The sequence below is a fragment of the Taudactylus pleione genome, unplaced genomic scaffold, assembly GCF_031769625.1.
Source record: "Taudactylus pleione unplaced genomic scaffold, aTauple2 ptg000066l, whole genome shotgun sequence".
Lineage (NCBI taxonomy): Eukaryota > Metazoa > Chordata > Amphibia > Anura > Myobatrachidae > Taudactylus > Taudactylus pleione.
Window position 1 is genome coordinate 3996413 of NW_028284468.1, and position 15546 is coordinate 4011958.

Here is a 15546-nt window from a genome sequence, read left to right on the forward strand (position 1 = left end):
CAACTTCCGGAACGCGTTAATGGCCTGAACCACCCCCAGGTTGTTGCACCAGAAAATTATGCTACGATTACTAAGCTGCGCCATCTAGAACTCTATGGCCACTACAATTGGGAACCAATAGAGGAGGAGCATATTGCTTGCAAAACCAGCAGCTCGCCAATCCTGTGGCCAAGCTTCCGCATACAATACTGACCCTCAAAAAAAGGCCCCAAAATCCAAAGCCCACAGGCTTGGGCAACCAAAAACCGAACCCCGTTAAAATCCTGCAAAAAGTGCCCCATAAGCGCATGTCGACCTTAAGTTCACTATTCAAACTAGTTCACTATTTTTATTTATTTATTAATTTATTAATTTATTTATTTTTAATCTTTTTATTTTTATTTTTTTTTATTTTTTTTTTGTTTACGCCTGCTGTGGCCCTCTCTACCAATAAGAATTCATCTAAATAATGGACTATACTTGACTGCCCTGAACCTGGCTGAATGCACCACTGTAGGAAAGAGTTGAAACACTCGAAAAAAGGAGCAGGAAATGGAGAATACCATTGGCAAACACTTATCCACGCAATATGACGCATCAATTTTGAAACCCAAGTATCTGAAAGAATCAGCCTGAAAAACGGGCTCTGTCACTCTTCGCCAATGGGGCTCCCTAACCGAATTCGTGCACCCACCGTAGAGGCATCCTCCAAAGATCGATAAATGACGCTGCACTCGCCTGGATCTAGAGCGTCGTGAACGGACTCTCCCTCTGGATAGAACAGGTGTTGGATCAACCGGAATTTACCGGCCTCCTTTTTTAGGAACAACGCCCAAAGGGGAAAACGCCAATAGACTAAGGGAGGAGATGGGAAACAGGCCTGCATCCACTTTTGCCGCTATTTTTTCCCCACAACAACTGGGTAATCCCTAGCTGACTTAAAGTTCCTTTGGCTTTCACCGCTATTTTACAAAAAATTGGACGAACAACGGGCAAACGAAACCCTTTTTCTTTTTTTTTTTTCTTTTTTATCTCTTAACAAACCTATCTAACCCCCGCAAAAACGCAGTATTAGAGCAATGAACTGCATCGCCTGATGCATCCGGAACCGAGCTGCCTGCATAACTGCGGAATCTATTTGTGCTCTTAGGCTTCCCTTTTTTCTTCTAAAAAAAAAAAAAATAACACGTGAGCCCGTGCGGTTTGTCGCTTGAGCCAGATGAATCGTATGAGACTTCAGAGTGTGATGACGTGGCAGTGTTATGTGGTGAAGTGATCTCACCTGCTCCAGACGTCGATGGAGTAGCGGCCCCGACCGTGGAAACTGATTCCTGTCCCGCGCTGTGAGATGTGCCCACCACGACTTGAATCGATAAAGCCGGAACGTCCTCCGTGACATTGGCAGCAGGAGCCAAAGACGCTGGTGACACGATGCTCTGCGAACTGGGGACATCAACATTAGTAATGTACAAAGTTGAAGCTGAAAAAGCAACAGGGATGGGAGTTCCGGCTCGGGCAGACAGAGGGGGATGTGGATGAATTTGGGTGGGGTGCGGAGGGGTGGGAGACCTGACAGGTGGCGGAACCAGAGGCAAGGGGGTTATAGGGTGGGATTCGGCTGTCAAAATGTCCCTGGGCACCTGCTAGATAAATTATGGGTAAGGGTTATGTACGGTCGAAGTGGAAAGAAACTGCTGATCACACGAAGGGTGTAGCACCTGCGGTACATAATGGCCCAGAGCATGGGGCAATTGAGGGTTAATAAATTGCTGGGAAAAGGCAGGAAGGGCAGGCAGAAGTCTCCGCTGGCTAAAACCCTGACCAAAATATGCAGTGGGCGGCGCAATACCTATTGAAATTCATGGTGGGCCAAACCGCTGATGGGAACGCTGGTAACAGGTGGTAAAGGGGCTAAACCTGGGTATGAGAACTGCTGAATTAACGGGGTATTGCGGTTTGAATCACCATGATGGCTGTCCACGGCAATGTGGCTCATTGGTGAATAGTTCAACCCAGCTGTGCTGGCAAGTAGCTGACCCCTGGAAAGGGGGTGCCCATTGTCAGGTGTCAGCAGCAAAAACCCTCCCCGCTCCTGGAGCAGTGGAGGGTGACATTTGAGTGCTATGGGGGCTCAGGCCATCTAAAATGGCGCCCGCTACTTGTGGGGGCGGGGCTTAGCGCAGTGTCTGAGGACACCGCGCTGCCCGGCCTCATGGAAGCGGCTGGTGAGCGGGGGGGGCCTAATGCAGCACCCGCTCGCCCCAGCCATGCCTGCAGGCTGGATGGGGAAGGAGCGGGTGCACTAACCCACGCTCCGGGCGCGGTGGGTGTCACCGGCCCGGAGGCAACGTGCGGGTGCAGTGCACGCGCCCCGCGGTGACATAGTGGCTATGGGGGCTCAGGGCACCTAAATTGGCGCCCGCTACTTGTGGGGGCGGGGCTTAGTGCAGTGTCTGAGGACACTGCGCTGCCCGGCCTCATGAAAGCGGCTGGTGAGCGGGGGAGGGGGCGATGCAGCACCCGCTCCCACCAGCCATGCCTGCAGGCTGGATGGGGGAGGAGCGGGTGCACTAGCCAACGCTCTGGGCGCGGCGGGTGTCGCCGGCCTGGAGATCACGCGCGCGGGTGCAGTGCACGCGCCCCGCAGTGACATTTGTGTCTATGGGGGCTGAGGCACCTAAAATGGCGCCCGCTACTTGTGGGGGCGGGGCTTAGCGCAGTGTCTGAGGACACCGCGCTGCCCGGCCTCATTGAAGCGGTTGGTGAGCGGGGGGGGGTCCTGATGCAGCACCCGCTCGCACCAGCCATGCCTGCCGGCTGGATGGGGGGGGAGCGGGTGCACTAACGAAGGCTCCGGGCGCGGCGGGTGCCGCCGGGCCAGAGGACATGCGCGGGTGCGGTGCACGCGCCCCGCGCGTGTGAGGAGAGATGGCCGCCAAAGCTAGAGGCCAGGCCGCCTACAGCAATCGACGAGGAGGGGGGCATCTCAGCGGAGATGGGACATGGCAGCAGAATGAATGTGCCCAGTGGGGAGAAGCAGAATGGAGGGGGGGTTGAATAAAATGGGGTTGCACACAAAAAAGGACAGTGGGAAGAGAGGAGGGGGGACTGTAAAAGAGCAGGGGGGGGAATGTAAAATAGAGAAGAGAGGGGAGGGGGAAAATTAATAAAGATATGAGGATGGGATGAAAAGACAGAGTAAAAGGGATATACTGCTGAATAAGCAAGGAAATATGATAGGAAGACAAAATATATGGCTTCAGTGACACTGAGGTACTTATCCAGACGATCACAACTGGAAAAGAGGAAGCTGACTCCTCCCAGTGCACTGATAACTCTAAACAGAGCCCGCCTAAACAGGTCCCTGATAGGCTGTCAAACTCTGATTGACTCAATACAAATACCAATAACATGACTGCGACCAAAAACCCAGTTCTAACCAGTACTGCTACAATAAAAAACAGGGTGCTTATCTCCTCTCATGCTTATGCTAGCATTCGCGTGCTTTTCCTGGAGATGACGTGTGCTGCGAAGGGAAAGGGGGCGTCTTTAGACTGACGTGCGTTTGCTCTGCCGTTGCTATCTAAGACATAGAGGGCGACGTTAAGCCTTGCCGAGCGATCGCGGAATTTGCATACCCTGCCCCTGATGGCTGCGAAAGTGCGCTGCTTTACGTCCGGGTCTGAATCGCCCCCTGAGTTTGAGAACCCCTGAACTAACAGACACAACGTTCTTATTATATTTGTGTGTGTGTATGTGTGTATGTATATATATATATATATATATATATATATATATACAGTGCTTTTCAAATGGAATCAGCCCCCATTCCTTTTTTTTTTCACACTTCAGTATAATCTTATCTTTACCTTTGAGTCACACATTTATCTTCTGAGTCTCTCGAAAAAAAACTGACTATTATAGACCACGGAGCAATAAAAATGGTATTAGATATCATCATTTAATAAGTACTCAAAAATTATATGAACTCCTCTGTCAGCTAAAATGTTGTGGTAAATAAACATAAATGAAATGCTTAAAAAACAAGCCAAAGATTATGGCTATAAATATCCAGTTCACATTTAACCTACTGTCTGCAATACAAATGTGATACCCCTGAAATGGTCACTGTCCCATTTATAAATATATATGTATGTATTGTAATTCATTTATGTACACAGTAATGGTAATTCATAAATTATATGATGATAAAGTGATCTATGCATTCACACTGTATCAGATGATTTGTTGCTAGGCTCATATTTAAAGAGATAGTACAGGTTAGATAATATGCCAGTTGCCTATCTATATAGTGTGTGTGTGTGTGTGTGCGCGCGCGCGCCACCCCCTTTGGTGGGGAGCTTGGAGCGGAGCGGCCTGCCTCGCAGGACTATGGAAATTAAGGGGCACGCGACCCGGGACACTTTATGATGCCCAGCAATAGGGGAAACTGTCCCCATAGAGGATCAAGTGAGCGCAGGGGCAGAGCGGCATGTGTGGTCGGCTTTAAGGTGCTCACTGGTTAGAAAGTGTGTGACTCGCGGGGGTTGCTGGGAAGAGCTGTCCCTGAGGTGAAGAGAGAGGGACTTACATGCGGGCGCTGTGAAAAGCCGCCAATGCAGTGAGGAGACTGCCGTGACCGGAGTGTGCAGGGAACTGAAGGAGACACAGAGAGGAGAAAGCAGCACTGGCGGGACCGCCCAGCTACTTTCCCTGCTGTGGTGACTGACAGCCGGGGGCTGAATAGGAGGTGAGTCTGCTGTCCAGGGTTCTGAATCTGAACCACGGAACAGGTCTGTCAGCTACTATAAGGGTTAGGTCTAGACTATACAGGGCTGATGGCCCTGTGACGTCACACCCACGTGACTCGGCCTGAAAGGGGGAGGGGCGGGGATGCTAACGGGGGACCAAAAGTGTCCCCGAGCGGGCTCGCTACGCTCGCTGCGCTTCGGGGCACGGTGGCTCGCTGCACTCGCCACAAATATTTATTTCCCCTCTATGCCCTAGTGGATGGTAACGCAGGAGCTGTCCAGCCTCCTGCAGTGGTCACGTGGTGTCTACGTCACAGAGGTCCTTTCTCCAACTTGGAAATAGCAGCAACCCTACTATAAGACATTACACTTCAGGACCAGCCTTACAGTTAAGACAGGCAGCTGTATGTTAATATATATATTCCAACTTTCAGCTGTTTCTTCAGATAGAGAAATATTAGGACTTGTCCAACTCATCAGTCCTAGCTAAATGTAATGGACAAGTTTTCTCGCTCAGAAAGAACAGGGATTGAAAAGGATAAATTAGCAATTTCTGAGGTAAAAACTGCCAAGTGAGAAAGGGACACCTCAGCTAATGCAGCCAAATCTCTCGCAGCTATTGTGAAGAACATTTAGTCTGATTAGCTGGGAAGACTTTATAAGCAAAAGGAACAGGCTAGTAAGAAATTGTAAACGTTCAGTGACAGTACTTTAATATAAAATCCTATGAGGCTTAGCTTACTAGGCAGTAACCCATGATTCCAGTCAGGAAATCTCACAGATGTTAGGCAGTCAACAATCTTCAATGTCAGCACAGGCCCAGGATTGCAACTTTCAAGAGACAATATAACTTTAACTAGTACGCTCAGGATAGCCGAATAAATCATATTCAAGGTACCCTCTGCACCAAATGTGCACTGATGAAGGGAACTGGCCAGTGTAAAAAGGGACTTGAGTTAAATTTGAAAGACTTATTTCTAGATAAGCAAGGCTAGTCTTATGGTGAACTGCCAGTATATGTTAATATCTGCTTGTAATAGTTGTGTTAAACTATATTGCTAATACGCTTCATTTACAGCTCAAGAAAGAAGCGTTCTGGCTCTAATAAATTTGTGGATACCAGTGTAATCTTTATTGCTCACGGTGTGTGACGAGCTGTCTTCTGAAACTGTTGAATCATATGTCTAATGTGGCAATTGTTATTCTGCTGAATTATTATCTGTGAATAATTCTTACTTTTGGCTCAATCTTATTGCCTGTACCTATATTGCAACCCTTCACAAGTGTTAAAGAGAACCCTAAATGCAGAGTTGTTTGGTAAGCAATCTATTACACCACACCTAACATTACCTGTGCATTAGGGGGTATCACACATATCTTTAACTTCTATTTTGACAATAGGATTTTTGCCTAATGGATGTATTGCACTTAATACTTGTGACACTTACAGGCCAGACATGTAACACCAATGTGCCTGACACACTGATTAGGAACAACTGCCTTAAATGACTTGGGGGTCTATTTACTAAGCAGTGTTAGGAGAAGTGAAAGTGAAGAGTGAAAAGTGATAAGGTGCCAGCCAATCAGCTCCTAACTGTCATTTCTTAAAAACACAACCTGTGAGATGGCAGTTAGGAGCTGATTGGCTGGCACCTTATCACTTTTCACTCTTCACTTTTCACTTCTCCTAACACTGCTTAGTAAATAGACCCCTTGAATTTGAAAAAAACAGTTCTGCTGCATGTTAGAATCTGATTCTTGTGACCTGATAGATATTCGCGCGTCATTCTTGCCCATTAGCCTCTGTCCTTCCACGTTTCTGCAAGTTCATATTCAGTGATAGTGTCTGACTATTATCACTTCTGTCAACCTCAGTTTGCCTTTAATCCTTCCTGGCATCAGGGTCTTTTCTAATGAGATTTTGACTTTTGGATTAAGTGGTCAAAGAATTTGAGTTTTTTTTACTTTAGCATTAAACCAGTCCCAGTTTATTCTTTATCAAGTATTGACTTCTTGAGGTCAATATATTTTTCAATGTGACCTGACAGAAATGTGTCATGTTGGAAGATTCAGTATTACTCTGCACAACTATCAGTGCATACATTTTGCATACATTTTAAATATGACAGAATCACAAGTAAAATAATTGTTTTGCAGAATTAGTTAATTACTACACTTGGGTTACCGAAAGAAGATCTGGAAGCTAATACACTCCTCAGGGCAGAGTGTGCTAAACCATATCTGCATTGTGTCTCCTGGAGTTGACCTGATGATTCCTTTCCATAGTTGTCAAATGTCACTATCTTCAAGGGACAGTTCAGGGTATTAAAGATGTGTCTCCGTGGGGCCAACTCATTAAGTTGAAAGCCCTGTTACACATGCGGGAAAACTTGTTTACGCATGTTTTAACCACTTAACTGGCTGTTTTTTTCTCCCAAAACTCACATGAAAATTGTCGCTTTCTTTTATTTAATTAAATCTATGAATGTATTTTTAAAAATGTATTTAAAGAACAAATATTCCTGGGGGTGTCTCACACCGACCTCCTCATCTCCATACGCCCCATTATAATTGTACCTCTCACCCCCAAGTGTTAACAGAACCCCACAGGGGCAATAAATCCCCATTTGCATTTTCCCAACTCGCTTACTAGTGGTAATAAATTCCTAGGAGCAGATTCCTCCAGCCCACCAGTGTCATAAGCACCCACTTTGATAGTAGCCCCCCAGGTTCCCTATCAGCAGCCTTTTTACTACCGGGGGGGAGGGGCTGCTCAGGTTGCAGTGCCGATGGCGGTGGCAGCTGTCCACATTGATTGAGTATTCACATATAGTAAATAGAACAATCCACACAACAAAAACGACACATGCGCAGAAACACTGCATCGGCTATGGGCCGCAGTTCCAAGAGGCCAAAAAAGCTGCCGTAATAAAAGTAGAAGCCGCTTCCTATTGCGCTTTCTACTAGTGACAGTCCGGACTGGCAGAGTGCAGTCCCACCTGCTGCAGCTATTCTCTGTGCACTAGGTAAGTGGTTAAGTAACGTTCCCAATCACTATTAGTGTCTCAATGTGGCTGCCTGGTATTCATCAACCTCTGAATACTGACAGTTTTCAGATTATGATTGTGAGAACTGATGCCATTTTCAGGTCTTTCCCTATTGGAGCAAAGAGGGATCTGTTCGGATCCCTTACACTGACGTCTGTGAAAATTTTCCCCACTACTTATTAGTGGCGAAAGCGGCAGTGTCATCGCTTGTGATACAGTTGCTTTTCAGAGCAGCTCTCCCACAAATGGAGCAATACTGAATAGATCCAGTATTCACCGCTGCAGCTTGTGGCGAGCTTTACACCAAATTATCGAGGAGACCGATAGGGCAGCATAATGAATAGGTCCCTATGATTGTCTATGGGAATGTTCCTATGTTTCAATATTGGTATATTTCACTGAACAGTTCATCTTATTTTGACAAAGGGCCCCATTTATTAATGATACATAACTCCGTTAGCACTCATTAAAGGGGTTATGTCATCCTGTCAATATTTAATAAACAGTAATAATCTAAGATTACAGTTGTCTGTCACTGTATCGCTCTCATCATCTAAAGATGGCGAGACCAATACTGTCCTCATTGCCAGCAATGCAATGACAATCCAGCAGCAGCCCTTCCGGATTTAGTGAAGCCTTTCAGGCACTGCCAGCTCCCAGCCAGGTGAAATAGTCATTCACATGTACATACTGATCGTCAAGACATACAGTAGAAGCGTTAGGCTGTCAGCCGCTGAGCAGAGGATGAAGACAACGTTGGGTACATCGCTAGACTTCGCCGGCGAGGTAAGTAATGATGATTACTAGTAGCATATTCGATAGTATCACTGTGATACTAAACAAAATATGCTGCTGGTGTGTAGGTTCATTGTTAAATGGGGCCTAAAATGTGATAAAATGAAGTGATGGAAAAAGTCAAATTGGATCAGTGGATTAGTTCCTATGTGAAGTGAGTGCCACCATATGCCAATGGAATCTGTATGAAATACCGACAGCTGAAAAAATGCCCAAAGCCCGACAGGAGGACATCCCGACGGGCACATAAGTCCTCTAACCCCTCCCCTCTCTCCTAACCCTCCCTTGGTGGTGCCTATCCCAAACATCCCTGGGGGGTGCCTAACAATAACCTTCCCCACAGTGGTGCCTACCCCTAACCCCCCCTCCCCGCACTCTAAAGCTAACCCTCCCGGGGGCGATGCTGAACCCTAACCATCCCCCAGGGGTGCCTAACTTCCCCCTTCCCCTAGCCTAACCTTCCCTGGGACGTGCCTAACCCTAAAGCCGTGTACACACTTGCTGATATTTGGAATGATTGAACGATAACGATATTGTTCACACTATCGCCCAGTGTGTATGCAAAAAACGCCCAGCGATGCGCGCTCCCGGTGGTCATTTACGATATCTTCAGTCGGCTGTACAAGTAGCCCAATCTAGGAATTTTGTGAGCAATGCCATTCTGCTGAATGCAGCATGGCCCTGCTCCCCTCCATTGTCCGCTGCTGATCGGCATCAGCAAGTGTGTATACACTTGCCAATGCCGGCACCCCTGCAGGGCCCACCGATGACTATATTGCCGCATACACACATCGTGTAGTGTGTATGCGGCTTAAGTCCCCCCGGGGGTGCCTAAACCTAACCCTCCCCCCGCAGCTGCAACCTAACTGTTCCCGGCTTACCTTGTTTGGGATGCCGGGTGTAGGGATTTCGGCGTGGGGCTAAAGATAGGCGTCGGCATATTGACGCCTATTTTTAGTCCCGGGTCGGCTTTCCGCCATCGAGATTCTGGCGGCCGGCATTCCGGGCGGCAGTAAATTAACCGCATCCCTATGCCAACAAGGGATCTACTAATCTGTGCAATGGATCATCTGGTCTGGTGTGCCACACATACAGTAAATCTGCATGTTTAAGGCTTCAAGTTCCAGTGAACTGTAAGTGTGAGATCTCATTGCTTCATTGGAGATTATCCTTTAGATACAGGTGGCCTTAAAACAAACTGACTTATTTGGGCTTTTATTTTGAATAATATCTCACCCCCCCCTTCCCCTACTGGCAGCTGTCTTATTTCTGTGCTCTGCCACCGCTGGGGACTGGCAATGAGGAGTGAGGAGAAAACAGAAAAGTAAAGTACTATGGGGGCAGAGTTGCCAGGTCAGCAACGTACTGTTCTCAAGCATCACTTAACATCTGCAAAATATCTCCTCTCGCTGAAGGGTGGAATATAATACTGTAGCCTTGTGAGATATATAATCAAAATCACTAATGGGAAACTGCATTGTCAATTCTGCTTGCTTTACAGAGCTGCAGACCTCTGTGTGTCCTTGGCAATATGTCACACTACACCCTGACTGCACCAGCTTATTCTTAGTCATATCTGTAACATTGTGCTCACAGAAATTAAGTGTACACTATACGTTATGGTTTATAATACTAACGTGCTTATAGTGATTATTAAAACAGTCGAGTTGAATTGAAAAGAAAGCGCATGACCTTCATGGTCCCCTTTGCTATGCTTGGACAAACAGCCCACTTCTATGTCTTGACCGCACATTGTTCTGTTTTCATTAAAATGCATTATAATCAAATACACAGATTTTGTACAATGCTCTCGTAGCAGTGATAAGTAGCACTTAACAGTCCATATGAGAGGTTATTCATCATATCAGATATTTACAGTATACTGTGCTCACAATTTAACTAAAAAATGTATTCAGCCCCAGCTAAGGGAATCTGAATCTGTTTATCACCTGTTTAGTCATGAAAAAGTAATTTCTAGCCAATCAATAGTTCACTAACCATGGGTGGTATCATGTCTAGGGTACAGTATGTTTGGGAGACACCAGTTCAGGTACCTTTAACTGTGACATTGTTACAAACTACTGCAAGGCAGATGCCATACAGCTCTATCAGTCTATGGATGGGTATGCACCTGCACGATATCTACGGATTTGGCCGATTTAGCCAAATCAGAACGACAAATCGGCCATATTGTGCAGTGTGTATGCCCGATTTGCGCGTCCTGCGGTCTCATGCGTTATCGTTTGATTGTCTGTACTGCACAGCCAATCACACGAAATCGCATGCGGCACCTTACATGTTAATTGAGGATGGAACAAGTAATCGTTCTGTCGTTCATTAAATAGTGCAGTGTGTACAGGCAATCATGCGATGTCCAGGGTGTAGGCAAGTCGCCGTTTAGGTGTGTACCCACCCTATGTCAGTCCAATAATTGTTATATTGGAATACAGCAAGTGGGCAAAAATGCCAGAGGCTGAAAAATAAAAACAGCTAAGTGATTACTTCCATGCATATAATGGGTCTTATGCAGGAAATAGTGACATGGGTGCCATGTACTATATACAAATGTTCTGAAAATAGGAACAATGGGTGTGTGCACAGTGGAGGAAATGGGTCCTTTTTTAAGTTTTTTTAGAATTTAAAAAAAAAAATTTTTTCTTTTAAAAATTAAACTTTTACTCTTTATTGATTGTGGAACTGGATGCCTTAGTCCAGACTTCACTTTCCAGTGCATATGTTGGAGCTTCTAAGTCAACTCACGTATGTGCTGATTGGTAACTGACTGGCTTTCAATTGATGTCTGCTCTTGCTATCCAGTGTCACTATTGAAGTACTGAAAATCTTCATTTTACATTGATATACAGTATAGACCCCTAACTGTGTATGACTGACTCAGAATAGCTTACTTACATTACCTACACGCGTAAATGTATTGTTTTTCTTTCTGCTTCTACATGCTGCATGGGACTTTCTTATGGGCAGCACAAACACGTGGCAGTTCAACTTCCAACATGGCACATCTAAGAAATATATGTTTTCATTAATCAAGAGGCCTGAAGGAGTTGGAGTATGTATGTAGTTGAAGGCAGGGACAGGAAGGGTTGATTGGTAGTACATTTTATAAAATTTTTTGATTCCAAAGCAAATTTATGAGGGAGGAGGGAAGACATTTACAAAAAATATTTTACTCATTCACATTAGTCCTTGTCCCAGAAGAATCCTTGAGCACTATATCTGCTGCTGCTGGGAGTGGATTTTCATCCCAGAAGGGGACCAGGAAGACTACTAGTAGTACTGTAAAAAACAATTGACTGTTAAACAATCCTTTGCAAAGGGGGAGCAAGTATGACAACAGTCACCCAGTTGAACAGTGGATCACTGATGCCATAACATCTATGCTGATCTATATGCTGGTTACCCAAGCCTATACCATCACCCCAGATTATACCAGCACCCAAGCCTGTATCATCATTCCATCCTGTGTTGTGTATAAATTACAGCTGCGCTCCCTGTTAGATTGAGGATTCATTGTTCACTTTAGTGGATGTGAGCTCCATTCTCATCCATATCACCAAAGCCCCTACACATCTTCTGACCTGGGCTTCAGGAGGAGCAGCTGCACTCTGGAATATGGTTGCATGGAGTTGCCCCTCTGACTCACTGACATTCAGGTAGAGAGGCCATGGGTAGGGACACTATATCAGAGAAAGCAGTATTAGCAGCTTTATTCCTTTTTTTAAACCATATCCTCTAATTTCACCTTTTGAAAATGTTTATGTGAATCTTCTCAGCTGAGGTCGTTTGTGATGTCATTATGTTTTATATATTACGCACGGTTTTTAGCACTCTGTTGTGGTCTTATAGTCGGCGTGCCGGGACGCCGAAAGGGGGGGAGCGGGTACAGATTACCGGGGCCCGGGCTTCCTGAGGGGCCCGGTGGGGGCCCGGATCCGGCACCGCTACCCCTCCCTCACAGCAGCCCGCACACAGCTGAGCTGCAATGGAGACTGCTCGTGGCTGCTGAGCAGCAGCCACAGCAGTCTCCTATGCCTGTGGGGGGAGCGATCACACTGATCGCGCCCCCCTGGCTTTGAGCAGGGCTGAGGTGGCCCAGAGTGCCCCCCTCCCCAGCGCGCAAGCGGCGCTGCTAACTTTTTTTTTTTTTCGGGAAGGGGTGTGGCCACGCCTCCCGCAATTAGGCCATGCCCCCTATTACCTGGGCCCGCCGCAGCTCTCAGCGGGCCTGAAGCTCACTTCTATATTAATGTATCTCAGCTTAACTGACAACCATAGCTGGTAAAATTAATGTGCACCTGCCATCTGCACCCACACAGTGTAAGTAACTAATTACTGAATGCAAATTGCAGAGGCATAGGCCAAAATCCTCTTCGGTGGTTCTCTGTGGCTCTTTATGCTGGGTATTGAGTTTGCAGAGCAAGATGAAGTCTTTTGCAGAGGGCCTTCAGTTTGCACCATAGGCATGCGCACAGGGTACCCCTTCGGCAGCCTCAACCTCTAACTAAAGCGTCTCCTACCGATTTCTCACCCAGCCCCTAGTGAAGAGACCAATATAAATCTGCTGTATCGGAATAGATCAGTTTCACATCGGCTATCTTGGATTCAGGGTTGTCTTAACAGCAGTGTGGGCCCTGGGCAAAGCAATGCACTGTGTGTAGGGATGGGAATCATTTGATGTTTCATCAGAACCATCACATAACCCTGCAATGGTGAGGATTCAATGGGGTATATTTACTAAAGTGCATGTAAGTAAGTGGAGATGTTACCCATAACAACAATCAGATTTTACTTAACATTTATCTAGCCCCTACTAGAAGATAATAGCTAGAATCTGATTGGTTGCTATGGGCAACATCTCCACTTCTAAAAACCCGCACTTTAGTAAATATACCCCAATGTTGCATTGCCATTGCTAGGTCTCTCCTCCGAATTTTTTTCAAATTTTTTCAATGTTTTTATTTTTTTGTGAAACTGTGTGATTCTTTCACTGCTTTGGGCTGCCAGCTGTCTCTCTCTCTCCTTGTTTTATTATTATTATATTTTATTTATATATATTTTATATTCACTCACAACTTAAGATACTCAGGGGTCTATTTACAAAGCTTTGTTAGGGAGGGCACCTGCACTGAACAACATATCGTTCAAAAGAGAGGGATTTAAACAAATGCGATCCAAATTAAATGGTGCAGCACTGGAACTATGGTGATTATCACAAATCACCCCAACAATGGAAGAACAAAAAGAAATGTTTCTATGCGCTCCAAATCGGAATAACTCTTATAGAATATTCACAATGTCCCTGACATTGAAGTCCATAAAAATGAAGCACTTGTAATGTTACTGTGCAAAAAATCCACTGATATATATAGGTGGCCAAAATATCCAACTGTGAAAATATGTAGATCCAAATCCTCAAAAATAATCAGTCACCATAGGTCTTTTACTCCAGTACATAAAGGACACTATAGACACCATTAGAATTCTTAAACAAACTCCCATACCCCAACAGTGCTTTTTAATCACGGTGGATGTCACAGCACTATATACTGTTATTGATCATGAATTAGGCATTAAAGCTGTAGAACACGCATTGAGAAAAAATCCTAATGATTTTAATGAAGATAAAATTGATTTTATTAAGGATTCACTTGACTTTATTCTTAATAATAACTCTTTTTGTGGTTCGATGGACAATACTACATACAGGAAGACGTGTGGCACCATCGTATGAAAATTTATTCATGGCATTATGGGAGGATTTGAATATTTGGGAAAATAATTCAACTATAGATAACATCATTGTGTGGATCAGATACATAGATGACATATCTTTCATTTGAAAGGTGATGAAGGTGATCTAAAGAAATTTTGTGAAACTCTAAACAATAATGAATTTAAAATCCATCTCACTTTTAACATCAGTAAAAAAGAGGTAAATTTCCTGGATTTAGTCATTTATTGCACAGATAAGGGAATAGAGACAAAAAATTATAATAAACCCACAGACAGCAATTCGTACATAAATATAAAAAGTCACCATCACCCTAAATGTTTAAGGAATATCCTGAAAAGCCAAGTCCAACGTATTCGGAGGAATTGCACGGATGATAAAAATTTCCTAGAGGAAACAAATAGTTTGCTGAATAAATTTGTAAACAAAGGATATGATAACGAAAACAGAGAGAAAGTTATAAAGGAGATGGAAGGTATATCACAAAATGAACTCCTGACTTATAAAGAAAAAAATAATGAAGAAAAAAGACCTATAACTTTCACAACCATTAGGAAAAATTGGTTTCTTCTCCTACAAGACCCCATATTAAAGGATGTGATACTCAAGAAACCAATTTTTACATATAGATGGGCTTCTAATATTAAAAATAGGCTAGTAAAAAGCGCTATACCGGAAAAAAGATCTGGAAGGATTAAAACAAAGGGCTTCCACAGATGTGGCTCTTGCATAGCCTGCATTACACACACCAAACAAAAACCGAAGATGGAAATGTTTGAATCTAAATCTAATTCTAAAAATTTTAGTATACAAGAATTTATGACCTGTAACAGTAAAAATTGTATTTACTTGATTGAATGCAGTTGTGGTTTACAATATATAGGCAAAACTTCAAGGAAACTTAAGGAAAGATGGGGTGAGCACTTACGTAATATAAGGAGAGGAGTAACGAACCATGCCCTCTCTAATCACTTTCATGAAAAACACAACAACTCAGTCAGTGAAATAAGATTAATTATAGGCATCAAAAAAGTAGAAGGGAACTGGCGTACTAAGGGAATCGAAACATTCTTAGCGAAAGCAGAAATGAAATATATTTATGATGTAAAAACATTAGAACCCCATGGGTTAAACATAGATTTTGAGCTCAAGTGGTTCCTATGAAAAACTATCACGTAGTTCCCTTCAATGTTTTTTAATATCACACTGATTTCTTTTATGGTTT